This window comes from Physeter macrocephalus, chromosome 9 (assembly GCF_002837175.3).
Source record: "Physeter macrocephalus isolate SW-GA chromosome 9, ASM283717v5, whole genome shotgun sequence".
Taxonomy (NCBI): Eukaryota; Metazoa; Chordata; class Mammalia; order Artiodactyla; family Physeteridae; genus Physeter; species Physeter macrocephalus.
Genome location: NC_041222.1, coordinates 15,278,701 through 15,292,719, shown reverse-complemented (window position 1 = coordinate 15,292,719; position 14,019 = coordinate 15,278,701). Strand labels below are relative to the sequence as shown.

Genomic DNA, 14,019 nt, shown 5'->3' with positions numbered 1-14,019 from the left:
ACGTGCCCCGGTCCGGGAAGATCCCACATGCCACGGAGCAGCTGGGCCTGTGAGCCATGGCCGCTGGGCCTGCGCATACGAAGCCTGTGCTCTGCAACGGGAGAGGCCACAACAGTGAGAGGCCCGCGTACTGCAAAAAAAAAAAAAAAAAAAAGATAACCATGATTCTCAAGCCAATCCTGCCTAAACATTTCTCCCAAAGGCAAGTAAGGCAGCTGTTTTGCAATTGGTAAAATACAGCAAAAGAGACACAACCAGTTGCACTGAGAAAGAGGGAGTGTGTGGAGGCTATGGTTGGGACACCTCACCAGGTGTGCCTGGCACCCCTGCTTGGAGGGAGGGCTCTGTCCTCCTCTAAACTTTCAGTTCACTGGAATGAGCTGCTCCTCCCCAAAGGCAGCAACACGGGAAGATGAAGATATTTACAGAATAAAACCAAAACCCAAAAAACTGCATGTCCTTTTCCTGCCTTAGGACTTTGGCTTTAAGGGACAGAAAATTCAAAATGACAGTGACCTAAATATGAAAGACTGTCATTTAAACCAGATGCAGAGGTAAGAGGTCAAGGCTGGAATGGCAGCTCCACAGTCCCTGGGGACCCAGATTTGCTCTTGTTTCTCCACCATCTTGTTGGTCCCAAGTTCCCACCATCATGCCACCATTCTAACAGAAAGCAGGAGGGAATCGAGGAAGGAAGAGGGTGAAGGTATGTTCCAGCGGTCTCAAGATTTCCAGAAAGCTCCCCTAACACTTCCATTTACATCTCATGGTTGGAACTTAGCTCTAGCTATGAGCGAGGCTGGGAAATAAGGTTTTTATTTCAAGCAGCTTTGTACGCTGTTAAAGCCAAGGGTTCTGTCAGTATGTAAGAGACAGGAAATGGATGCTGGAATGGGCAACCGGGATCTCTGTCAACGCTGCCAGGAAGGAAAAGCTGATTCTAAAGTGTGAAGGCAAAGGCAGGAAAATTAGAACATGTCCTGCTGTGGTCTGGGCTACAGTGCTGGTAGGGATTTTGGAGAGGAAGACTTCAGTCCATCAGTCACGTTGCCAGAGCATCTTCCGTGAAATTAACCAGACCAGATTCAGGATGTGTGATCTTGGTTTCCTGTAACTAAACTCCCAAGCGTGGTATGCAAGGCATTCTGCACCTGCCCAGTTCTACCTCCTTCATATAGCAGCAACCTGCCACTCTCCTGCCCTAGGACCACACCCAGCTCCCTGTCATTTCTAAACACGCTCAGGCCAGTTCAGTTCTCCTCCCTCCACGCGTGCAGTTCCTGGTGCCTGGAAAGCACTTTCCTCCCCTTCTTGCATGAAAACTCCCAAACACTGAGCTTTCGAGTTGAAGCTCACAAGGACCTCCTCCATGGGTCCCACCATTCCCTCCTTTGTGATTGCTAGAAGCCTTCCTCAGATTTCCTTTGCTTTCTCGTCTTTATCTGTATGTGTTTTCCTCATCACCGACCACCCTATTTAAAACAGCAGCCCCCATTTCCCTCTAGACCCTTATCCTGCTTTATTTTTCTTTGTAGCAATTAATACCACCTAACATTTTATGTATTCATTTTTTTCCATATGTTATTGTCAGTCTCCTCTCATTAGAAAGTAATGTTTCCAAACTCCTGGAAGATATTTAGCTTAGGGATTTCATGGAAAAATGGGGAGGGGGAGTTTCTTGGGATTCTCCAAATCATGTTATTCCTCTAAAAAATATTTTTTCATAACTTTACTTGTTTTAAAATGATAATGAGTGACTCAAATAATAAACAGGGAATCAGTTTTTCTGTGATACAGTTATGCCAAAATTTCAGAGATGTTCTGTTTAAAAAACCTGACGTATTAAACAAATACAATCTTTGTGAATCATGAACCAATGTGTTGTGGTGAGACTACATATTTCAACAACATACGAAAATGATTTCTACCTGATATTTTTGATAAAAGATTAAAAGAGAACATTAACACAAATTAAATATATTTTTATTTCTTATATGACAAATATTCCAGGTATAAAAATTTTTTCATGTTGCATTGATTTGGTTGAGTTGTTAAGAGTCCAGAAGCATCTGTAAGTTGGGTACATGTTCCTTCATACAAGCTCATTTCCTTAATAATGAAAATATTATTTGAGCTGCCTACTTTGTTCAGCTCAAATATTGCCTCAGAGAGGCCTCCTTGGGCTGCATGGTTCAAAGCAGTAACGCCCCACCCCTGTCTTCTCTTTCTCCCTTCCTCCCTTACCAACAGGAGGTAAGTTCTAAGAAAAGAGGAGTGACCATTTGTAAGTTGCAACCAGGCCCTCAAAACTCTACAAGTTCAATGTGAGTCCACGCTGCAAGTGGGCCAACCCTTGAAATATTAGCAGTAGCAATAGTAAGTAGCAATAGTAATAACAGAGCTATTTCTTTTTAGCTCTTATTATGTACCAGGTGTCGTTTAAGTTTTAAAAATTAATGGTTTCTATGGGAGTAGATAGGATTATTATCCTTCGTTTTATTGAGAAGGTCCCAGAGAGGATAAATAACTTGCTCAAGGTCATGCAGCTAGTAAGTAGGAGAGCCAGGTGTTGAATCTAGAACACCTGCCTCCAAATTACATACTTTTCACTCTGACATCTTACTGCCTCCAGAACAATTTTATTCTACATACAACATGGTGTATGTTTCCAGGGGAAATCTAGGTACGTACTCACTGCCTCTTCTCTGTGTTAGTTAAACCACACAGAAGAGGGGTGTGTTTGGTTTGGGGATCCACTAACTGGAGCCCTTTGAGAGAGGGTCCAGAAATAAACCATGAAAGGCGGGGCTGAGAGCCTGATGATGCTTGACCTGGGAAGGAGAAAGCGTGTGATTGCTTCCCTACTTTCTTTAGGTCCTTGCTCAGGTCAGAGAGATGCTGTTTCTGATCACCATTTAAAATGGCAACCCCATCACCCTGGTCCTTCTTCTGTTTAATTTTTCATCATAGCACTTATTACCACCTGACATTTTCTGACACATTTATTCTTGACCAAAGTCATTGTCTATCTCCCCCACTAGAGAGTAAACTCCATGAGTTCAAGGATTCTGTCTAGTACCATCTTTCCAGGGATGAGAACAGGGCCTGGTACAGAGTAGACATTCAATATATTTGTTGAGTGAATAAATAAAATACGAGTCCCCAAATAAAATATTTTCATTTGTTGACATACTATTCTAGTGCTTGTCCAGGAGTAGATTCAATTAGTATATACCTAGAGTAATATCACAGTGAGAATTTTATATCCTAAATTTTCCACTGACATTGAGCTAGGCATATTTTTCTTTTTTGCTGAATTTAAACTTTACCCTCCTCTTTCTTTTCCTATCTCCACTCTCCCAAAGGCAATTAATATTAGAAGTCTGTCCTCCCACCTCTTTTTCCCATATAATCATGTACCTGTATGACATGCACATGTAAGTTTTTTCATCATTTTACAAATGGATATATTATATATCTCTTCCATTCTGCCTTTCTCACCTACGTATGCAAGTATATACTTAAAGATATGCTTACATACATAGATATACTTCTATATCTATGAAGATATAGAATAAACATTTAAAAAGCCCACAACATACTTCATGGTATAACTGTTTCAGCAATTTATACATTTCTTATGGACAGGTATTTCCATTGTTTTCCATTTGTTGCCATTTCTATCAGTCCTGCAATTTGCATTCTTATATGTATATTCTTTTGACTTTGTGTTTTATTTCTATTTGTTATATTTTATAAAGTGGGATTTCTGGAGTATTAAGGTGTGCAGTCAGAATAGATTTGCTAGATTACGTCCCCAAAGAGCTATAGCAATACACATTTCTGTCAGCAAAGGCCAAGAATGCCCTTTTCTCTCTGCAACCTTGTGTGGGGAAATAAACCTTCTCTGGATTTCTCAGTGCTTCTGTAAAACGCTGTAGCCTCCTGAGACAGAGAAATGTATTTGGTATAAAGACAGAATGTTTGCTTTCACTTCTCCTAGGCACGTTTTGCTTTTCGTACACTATGAGAATTAGATCTATAGCCATTTGCTAATTCCTCTAATCCAAAAGGATAACAAAATTTCTCTTATCTCCCCAAATGGGACACATGACTGTTATCTGGACTAGATCCCTAGGTTAAGCTTCCAAAGTGTCAGGAATACTGGACCACTATTTCCCTAGTGTTTACGTTTCAAAAGGGATGAAGCCCGAACCTTGGAGCCATCTCTTGGTAAAAGCATGAGACACCTACCTGGCTTAGCTGGCCCTTGGAGAGAGATTTTTACATTCCACAAGGTCAGAGTGAGCATCCAGGATCCCTCCTATCTCTTCTCCAAAGGGCAAAGGTTTTTCTCTCTCCTTCCTAGAGAGGAGGGAGATGGTTGCCTCTCTCCTGTATACAAATGGAGGAAATACTTTTTTCCATCCCTTGTCTATGGAATGAAACCTGCCACTCACAAGAGAATTTTTATCAGCCCTCACAGCATTACCTGTGGGTCTAGGAGTCAGGGACTGACACTGCACTTTACTCTGACTATTGATCTGGTTGCATCAATAAAGAACTCTTTTCTCTGACCCAAGTGCTAATGCTTCTGCAGCATATATATATGCTGCATATACACATATGTGTGTGTGTATATATATACACATATATATACACACATATATATACACACATATATATACACACATATATACACACACATATATGTACACACATATATATACACATATATATACACATATATATGTGTGTATATATATATACACATATATATACACACATATATATACACACATATATACACACACATATATGTACACACATATATGTGTGTATATATATATATATATATATATATATGTAAAACAAAAACTGTGCAAGTGGGAAAACATTCCAGACCCTTCACAGTTTTTGACACAGCATCCTGCCAGCGCACTGGGAATGTTTATTCTTTTTAATCTTTGCCAATCTAATGGGTGAAAACTGTCTTCTCACAGTCTTCTATTTTCCCTTCTATCAGTGAAATTGAACATATTCCATTTTAGACATTTCATTTACCTCGCGTGTGCATCTGTGTATGTGTGTGAGAATTGCCTTTTCATAAATTCTGCCCTTTTTCCAAAGTTTTCCTTGAAAGTTTTCTTATCAGTTTGTATGGGCTGTTTTTATGGTAATAGAATAGCTATGAATATAGGCTGACAGTGGCTCTTCAGCAAACGTTTTGCAAATACTTTTTCTTCCAGTCAGCCTTTCAGCACGATATTTGTCCTCATCCTGCTATTCTTCCTACATGCTTTGTCTGCTTTCTGTGTGCTATCTAACAGGAAGAGGGTCCTTAATGCCTACTACTTGCAGGTCCAATGCTAAAGCGAGTGCCAACCTCTTAGTTGGTGAGAAAGGGGCTAGAGTCACATGGAGAGAGGGTCCTTCCTGAGGGGCTCACTGTAGGGAGGATGTGTCCATTGAAAACCTCCTGTCTGACCCTGAGTCTGATATGGAGGAGGAAACCTGGAGAAAAAGACACAGTGAGTTTCTCTGCTAGAGACGCTACTCCCGAAAAGGGAGAAGATCATGGTGAGTATGTCCCAACGGCTGGTCACTGCAGCTTGGGGCTTGGGGTGCACACTCCACCCTGGGTTAGGAAGAACTTCGGCATCCTGACTTCTACTTTATCACGGGTCACTGGGCAGGCAGTCAGAAAGCAGAGCCTGCCCCCTCTCCTCACTCCCCTGGAGTCGGGGGTAGGTGCCCAGAAGAGCAAGCTGAGCAGGACCCACAGCCAGCAGGAAAGGAATATGGTGCCAGCAGGAAAGGAATATGGTGCCAGCAGGCTGTGTTTGGACCAGAAATGAACAGGATGCGAAATGGGGCTGAAAGCGCTGAGGCAGAGACCAGGGAAGCGGGGCCCAGTCTCCATGCTGGATGCTGAGAGCGGGAGATGGACGAGGAGGAGGACCTGGGTATCCTTGGGGAGTGTGGTTCTAAAGGTAGAGGAGGCACAGCCGAAATGCCACTCGGGGCCAACAGGCAGCCCGCTGGGCAGATTCCTTCAGTAAAGTTTCTTTCTAAAAAGAAACCACATGGTAGCTGATCAGAGGATGAGGTTTCTTTTCCAGATGTAAGCTCTGAGTGTACAGAAGTCAAGAGGAACCCAGGGTTTTATGAAAAATGGATATTCCTCGCCCTTGGAACTTCCAGAAGCTAGTAAAGACCGAGTTTCTAGGGACAGTTGGCCGTAACACAGCTTGGGGGCCAGGAGGGCACGCTGACTCCCGAGAAATGTCAGCAACATCCACGGTGAGGCTGAGGGAATCTGCCCCTTGCCTGGGCTGTGGCTGGGACTCACTCACTGCCATTTTCCTGTTGGACCGCCAGTACATGTGTGGGGAGGCCTGGCTGCACAGTCTCAGCCCTCAGATCTCATTCTTTCCATGTGTCTTGTTGGCGAGGTTTCCTGCCACCCTCCTCGAGACTGGACAGAGCTGGCAGCAAGAAAAGAAAGACAAGTCAGGGTCATGCTGCTCTAAAGAGGCATTTGGGGTTATTTTCATGAAGGGATGGGGTAGCCGTGAGGGTGGTGGGCCGGGCAGTAACTTTGCCTCTTGCCCAGATGTATAAATGAGAAGCATCAGACTACAGGCTGTCCAGCAGAACTTGCCATGAGGGTGGAAACAGTCTATATTTGCACTCTCAGATGTGATAACCAGTAGGCACACGTGGCTAGTGGGCACCTGGAGTGTGACTATTAGAACTGAGAAAGTGGATTTTTAATTTTACTTGATTCTCATTAATTAAAACTTGAACATAAGTAGCTAGTGTAGTGGCTAGTGGCTATCCTATTGGACAGCTCAGCACTAGAGCATGGGGGTCAGGAGTTTGGGCTCTAGAATGAGACAGAATCTTGTTTCCCTCACTTCCTAGCCCTGTGAACTTGGAGAAGCAACTTAACCTCTTGGTGCTTCCCTCTCCTTTTATCTAAGCTGAGGCTGATGGTACCAACCTCTCAGCCTTAATGGGGGTGTTGCCTATTCAAATACGGAAACACTAAACAAACACGTTCAAATAATTGTCACAGTCCTGAGAATCCACACCTGTCAGTCGAGGTGGAGCTGCCAGGAATTTTCAGGTAACATAGGAGGCAGAAAGGGAAGAGATGCTTTCTGAGAAATGGACTTGGAAAGAGTTCAGTTAATGAACTTCTATCTCTGATGCTTGAGGGTTCCTGGCTGGTGAAGAGTGTTTCGAGAGGCTTTCCTGGGAGGTGACAAACTTAGGATGCTCCCTTCTGGGTGGGCTTTGTGTCTGAGAGTTGTCTCCAGGGCCAAGTCCTGAGCTGCTCAAGACTTTAACAGATTCTAATGAGACCCCAGGGGGCAGCAGGGGTGGAGTGGTGTTGGAATCCATGTCCAGAGAGTCTTGCTTGAGAGAAAGGAGAGGTGATACCAGAGGCTGGGGAAACTTTTTCCCAAGCTTGTAGTGTTGTCCTCAGGACCGGAAGGAGAAGTCAATCCAGACAACTTGCCTTTGGTCTAAAGCTACCCTAAGGCATCGGTGATGGTACTAGTCTAGGAAGCAGGTAGGTACAGAGAAGCCAAAATCCTGGGAAGATGGCAAGGTCAAGTCCCATTTTCCTGTCTTTTGCTGGGAACTTTTTCTTTTTTATTAGTTTTTAAAAAATTTTGTTATTTATTTATTTTTGGCTGCTTTGGGTCTTCATTGCTGTGCGCAGGCTTTCTCTAGATGCGGCGAGTGGGGGCTACTCTTTGTTGCCGTCAGTTACACAGGCGGAAAAGGGTATTGGTTGGGTCAGAAAACTGCCATCGAGTACTCAGATTCCTCTACTTAGATCAAAGAAGGGAAGAGAAAAGAAAAAAGACACTAATGGGCCCTAAGAGACCAGAATGAACACTGAAGTGCATTTTTTCAGAAACAAAGGCCAGAGAAGGCAGTGAGATGTCCAGGGCAGCCATCTTCCTGGCAAGATACAACCCTCCCCCTGACCCCTAAGGCCATTTTTGGTGGCCGACTACGTGGTAGAGATCCTGCAGGTGCGGTCTGCGAATTGTCTTGTGTAATCCTTGGGACAACCCCGCGATGAAGGGGTCATTGTACCTCTTTTACAGTTAAGGCAAAGGAGGCTCAAAGACCTTAAGAGATTTGTCCACTTTGATAGAGCTAGCAAATGGGAGAGTGAAATTTGAACTTGGTTCTGACTAGATCTAAAGTTTTCCAATTCATAACTTGGATGTTGCCTCCCAGGGCTCCATTTTCCTTCTCAGTAAAATGGGGGAGTGAAACTGGTTCTAAGGCCATCCTTCTAACCCCAGTGACCACAGGTGGCCATCAATAATTGAAAAAGGGAAAGTATAGGAAAGAATCCAGTTTGGTGAAACAACAGTTCTGTCTGAATAGAGTGATCCAGGCAAGAGGTGTGTCCCAGGGGCTGGCAGGGGGCACAGGCAACTTTGGGAGGAAAGTTCTGAGAAGGTAGGGATTGAGACACATACAGTCTGTCTTCCTCAGGCCATTTGGGTCCCCTGGGAAGGACAGTAAAGATGCTGTCCTTTCTTGTGCCACTCTGCCCTTTCTCCTAGCCATGAACCCTGGGCTCTCACTCTTTCTTCCTCTCTAGGAAACAGGCGGGCCTGTCTAGCTAGCTTTGGGCCACCAGACTGGACTCTCAGCTCTCAAAACTATGTTTTCCTTACCACTAGATGCTTCTCCTTTTATGCCTCTTCACCACAGGCCCAGCATCAGCACTGGGGGGTTCCTGGAAAAGTGGCTGGAGACTTCATCCCCTTGTCCATGTCACCAGGCAGCTCTTGCTTCTCTGGGAACTACTGTGAATGACCCAAGTACAGAAGTGTAAATCAAAGCCTCCTGATGCTTTGAGACCTTCACACTTTCACTGAACTAGCAACATCAGCAGCTCTGTCTGCACCCACTGCACCAGTATGACTGTTAGGATTCAAACTGTCACCAGAGCTCCAGCAGACAGGATTCTCTGACCTCACCCATGATGCCAGAACATTCCATGGTCCAGCTCAAACTCATATCCAGCAACTGTAAGACCCTCCAAGACAGTTTCTTTTTTGCAATAAAAACCCCCATGGATGTGCGCTCGTGAAAAAAAATCAATTTTATTAATGTATAATTTACAGATTAAAACGCATCTATTTTACGTGGGCATTTGGTGACTTTTGACATATTTATACACCTGTATAATCAGTATCATGATCAATATAGAGAACATTTACATCATCCTAAAATGTTCCCTGTTCCCTTTCTCAATTTTCCATCCCTGGTCCTAGACATTCACTGATCTGCTTTCCGTCTTGATAGATTTGTCTTTTTTATAGTTTCATATAAATGAAATCTTCCAGTATGTAGTCTTCTACGTCTGGCTTCTTTCACTCAGCACAAAAATGTTGAGGTTCATCCATGTGATCACATGTATCATAGGTCATTTCTTTTTCTTTTCTTTCTTTCTTTTTTTTTTTTTTTTAGTAACTTGCAGGTTTTATCAAAATGAATCAAAAAAAAAAAGAAAGAAAAGCAAAGGGTAACATAACCCCATATCCCAAAACTGTCTAGATTTTTTTTTTTTTTTTTTTTTTTTGGTACGCAGGCCTCCCTTTGTTGTGGCCTCTCCCATTGCGGAGCACAGGCTCCGACGCGCAGGCTCAGCGGCCATGGCCCACGGGCCCAGCCGCTCCGCGGCATGTGGGATCCTCCCAGGCCGGGGCGCGAACCTGGTTCCCCTGCATTGGCAGGCGGACGCGCAACCACTGCGCCACCAGGGAAGCCCATGTCTAGATTTTTTAGTGTAAGAAATGCCATATCACTGAAGCACTTGAGGATTATCATGAAATCCTAGCAAAAAATGTAATCACCTCAGAAGTGGTAATAAAAAAGAGAAACAACCAGAGAGGCACACATTGTTATTTATGTTTTTGAATTTTATTTTATTTTTTTATACAGCAGGTTCTTATTAGTTATCTATTTTGGTGTTTTTAAAGGATTTTTATACTATATTAAAAAACCACAAAATAAAAAAGGGATCAGTTGACATATATCTTAGAAGTCCTTCCAGAGTCTCTGTACCCTCAGCCATCAGGCTGCCTGTTGCCTTGCTCTCCGCTGCTCAGTCTGCGGCTCGTTGAAGGATTGCTGGAGATGACTCAGGCTCTACTTCTTACAGTCACACTTGTTCTGCCAAATCCAAGACCCTGAATTTATCCAAATTGTAGAAACATGCTTTGACCACCCGTCCACCAAAATACCTCCCATTCAGATCGACAACAGCTTTAATTGCTGATTCAACCCTCTCAAATTCTAAAAATATTCGTACTGCTTCATCATCAGGGGCACCAGGACTTTCAAGTATCACACATTTTCCAACTTTGCCATATTTTTCACACTCTTCCTTGGTTTCAACTTCCAAGTCTTCATCTACCTCTCCTGCACCAACCATGTTCCTTAGTAGGACCACTGTAGTAGGACACTTACGTATTTCAGTTAATGGATTTGAATCCGACTTCTTGGTTGCATCTTTCTCAGTGGCGTCGCCCACGATGATCTTGCCTCCCCGCTTGCTGGTCTTCTCCACTGACAGCGCTGTGCTCAAGCCCTGCTCGTGCTTCCCAAGACCCTGGCCTTCCCGGAAGCCGTACTTCTGCGTGATTTTCTGTGCTACTGTGCCACCCATGTTGGGGAGGAAGGAGTTGCCGGGGCCGCTCGGGGATCTGGGTCTGCCTTGTTCCTCGTACACTGGGGGAGGGATAGCAGCTTTGGAAGATGGTGAGCGAGGTCTTGAATCCTCTGCATAAGGAAAGTCTCGGGGTAACTCTTTGTGTTTCTCTACAAGAGAAGTGGGTGGTGCAATGGCAGCTCCGCCCATACTTCTCTTCTTTTTCTCTGGCTCATAATCTTCATCTTCATCAGAATCTGAATCTGGTCGCCTGGAAAACCCCCTAGCTTCATGTCTGTCTTTACGCCTCTTTTCTCTCTCTTCTATTTCTGTCTTTCCAGCTCCCACTGTCTCTGTCTCTCCTCTCTTTGGCTCTTCAGTACTTTCTCATAATCGTTAGGAAACATGGGATCATATTTATCAGCTAGGGGAATCAAAACTTCTCCTGCAGAAAACCCCCTGGGAACCGGATCCTTGAGGCCCGCTGCCACGTGCGGCGGGGTGTCCACTATCTGCCTCTGGTCTGAAGAGGCACCTCGCTTCAGGTCGATTACCGGGGCAAGGACTGTACTTTGTTTTGTCCTCTGGCTCTTCGCCTGAGTGACAGCTGCCTTCTTCACCTGGAGCTGAGACTACAGAAGTTTGAAGTTTGGGGACCAGGCTGCTGTTTTTCAGTCACTGGTCTCCACTCCCAGGTCGTCGTACAGGGACATCATAGTTTAATGCCGGGCCGCCCCGCCGACGCTCCCAGGCCGCGGCGGCGCACCGGGGCTGAGGCGCTGTGGACTCGACGGGCTGGGCGCTGGGTGCTGTGCGTCAGCCCCAGACGGCAGGACCTCTCCGGCGCCAAGCCCTACGCGGAGTCTGCGGGGCCCCCGGCGGCGCCGTCATTTCTTTTTTTTTTTTTTTAATTGAGGTATAGTTGATGTACAAGGTTATGTAAATTACAGGTGTATAACATAATGTTTCATAATTTTTAAAGGTTATACGCCACTTATAGTTATTATAAAATATTGGCTATATTCCCTGTGTTGTACAATACGTCCCTGTAGCTTATTTCTTTTATACACAGTAGCTTGGTACCTCTTAATCCCCTACCCATATGTTGCCCTTCCCCTCTTCCCTCTCCCCACTGGTAGCCACTAGTTTGTTCTCTATATCTGTGAGTCACGTTCACTAGTTCGTTATATTATTTTAGATTCCACATGTAAGTGGTATCATACAGTATTTGTCTTTCTCTGTCTGACATTTCACTTAGCATAATTTCCTCCAAGTCCATCCATGTTGTTAAAGGTCATTTTTATTATTGCAGAGTAGTTTCAGTTGTATGGATATACTTCAATTTGTTTATCCGTTGCCCTGTTAATGGACAGTTGGATGGTTTCTAGTTTTTGAGTACTATGAATAAAATTGCTATAACATTTACATACTAATCTTTGTGTAGACATGTGTTTTAATTTCTCTTGGGTAGCAGCCAGGAGTGGAATTGCTGAGTCTGTGGTACATACGTGCTTAACTTTATAAGAAATTTGTGTTAGGTTTTGTCAGATACTTTTTTTTCCATCTATTGAGCAAATCATGTGGGTTTTCTTCTTTGATCTGTTAATATGGTGAAATACAATAATTGAAATTCAAATGTTAAATATTCAAACACTTGATCCATGATCATTAACTTTTGCTATACATTGCCTGACTTGATTTCTTAAAATTTTGTTACAGATTTTTGCAATCATATTATGAAGGATGTTGGTCTCAGTTTTTCATTTCTTTGCAATGTGTTTGCCTGGTTTAGGTATCAAGATAATGTTGGTCTCATAAAATGACTTGGGAAGTGTTCTCTCTTCCTCTGTTCTCTGGTAGAATTGGTATTATTTCTTCCTTAAATGCTTGATAGAATTTATCAGTAAAGATATCTGGGTCTGGAAGTTTCTTTGTTAGAAGGTTTTAAGTTACAAATTGATTTTTTTTTTCTATTTTTTGGCCATGCCACGCAGCATGTGGGATCTTAGTTCCCCAACCAGGGGTTGAACCCATGCCCCCTGCAGTGGAAGCGAGGTGTCATAACCATTGGACTGCCAGGGAATCCCACATATCAGTTTTCTTTAACAGATATTGAGATACTCAGATTTCCTATTTCTTCTTGAATCAGTTTTATTAATTTCTATCTTTCAAGACACTTGTCTATTTCATCTAAGTTGCTGAGTTTATTGGCAAACATCTTTTCACAGTCTTCTCTTATTGTCCCTTTAATGACTTTAAAGTTAGTAGTGATGTTCCTGCTATCATTTCTGCTATTGGTAATTGTGGTTTTTTTTTTCTTTTTAACTTGATCAGTCTGGCTAAGTGTTTGTCAAATTTGTTGATATTTTTTCTTTTAACTTGATCAGTCTGGCTAAGGGTTTGTCAAATTTGTTGATATTTTGTTTGTTTGACCATATTCTATTTCATTGATTTCTGTTCTTATTTTTGTTTATTTTGGTGAAAGTTTAGACAATTAGTCTTAGACATTTCTTGTTCTTGTTTTATTGTTAACTTTTTAAATGTATAGAAATGTATACCGTAGGAAGTGAGAATTTCCCATAACCCATTCCCCCCTGAGGTAACTGTCTTTCTACCAATGTGCTGATCACCAAAGACATACTAAAGGACTTGACATCCCTCTAATCTGCCACATGCCTTTGAACACGTGTGCCTTTGCTCCTGGCATTCCTTCAGAAAGGAATACTCTCCCCAACATTCTCCACCTGGTGAATTCATAGTTATTAAGGTCCATCTCAAATACCACGTCCTCCTTGAACTTTCCTTCAGTTCTTCCAATAAGAGTTCATTCTCTTCTCTGTGTACCACTGGACTCTGTGCATGATTGTACTATATTGATCATTGGAAGGGTAGAATTTGAATATGGTCCATTTGTTCCAAAGTCCACACTTTCGTGTGCTATGATGCTTCCTTGGCATTTTTCTATTGGGTTTTAGAGCAGTTTTCTATAATTCTTGACTTACTATACTCTGTTTGTTTGTTTTAATTGAGGTATAATGCACATTACATAAAATTCTCCTTTTTAAGGTGCATAATTATTACAGGATTTTAATCTCAAATTTCTTTATGGAAAGAATTATATTTATCTTATTATTTCCAGTTCCTGGTACAGTACTTAACACTCAATATAAGACATTCAGTAAATGTTTCCTGAATTAAGAAAATAAGCGTTTACCATATGTTCTCTGCTGGTATTTCTCAAATTCAATGTGCATACAGATCACCCAGGGAGACTGTTAAAATGCAGATTCTCATTTGGAAGTGGAATCTGAGATCTAAACTTC

The 14,019-nt window shown here is 42.8% G+C and overlaps 1 long non-coding RNA gene and 1 pseudogene across 1 annotated transcript in view; one reads left to right on the top strand and one right to left on the bottom strand.

Moving 5' to 3' along the window:
* The window catches only part of LOC102982321 (uncharacterized), a 28,403-nt gene extending 19,276 nt beyond the window's left edge, over positions 1–9,127 (top strand). The window contains exon 4 of the long non-coding RNA XR_447819.4: positions 8,752–9,127. This is a non-coding gene — a long non-coding RNA (uncharacterized lncRNA). The remainder of the gene's footprint in view (positions 1–8,751) is intronic.
* A 1,063-nt stretch (positions 9,128–10,190) lies between these two features.
* On the bottom strand, positions 10,191–11,409 carry LOC102982031 (splicing factor 45-like; annotated as a pseudogene).
* Positions 11,410–14,019: the final 2,610 nt, after the last annotated feature.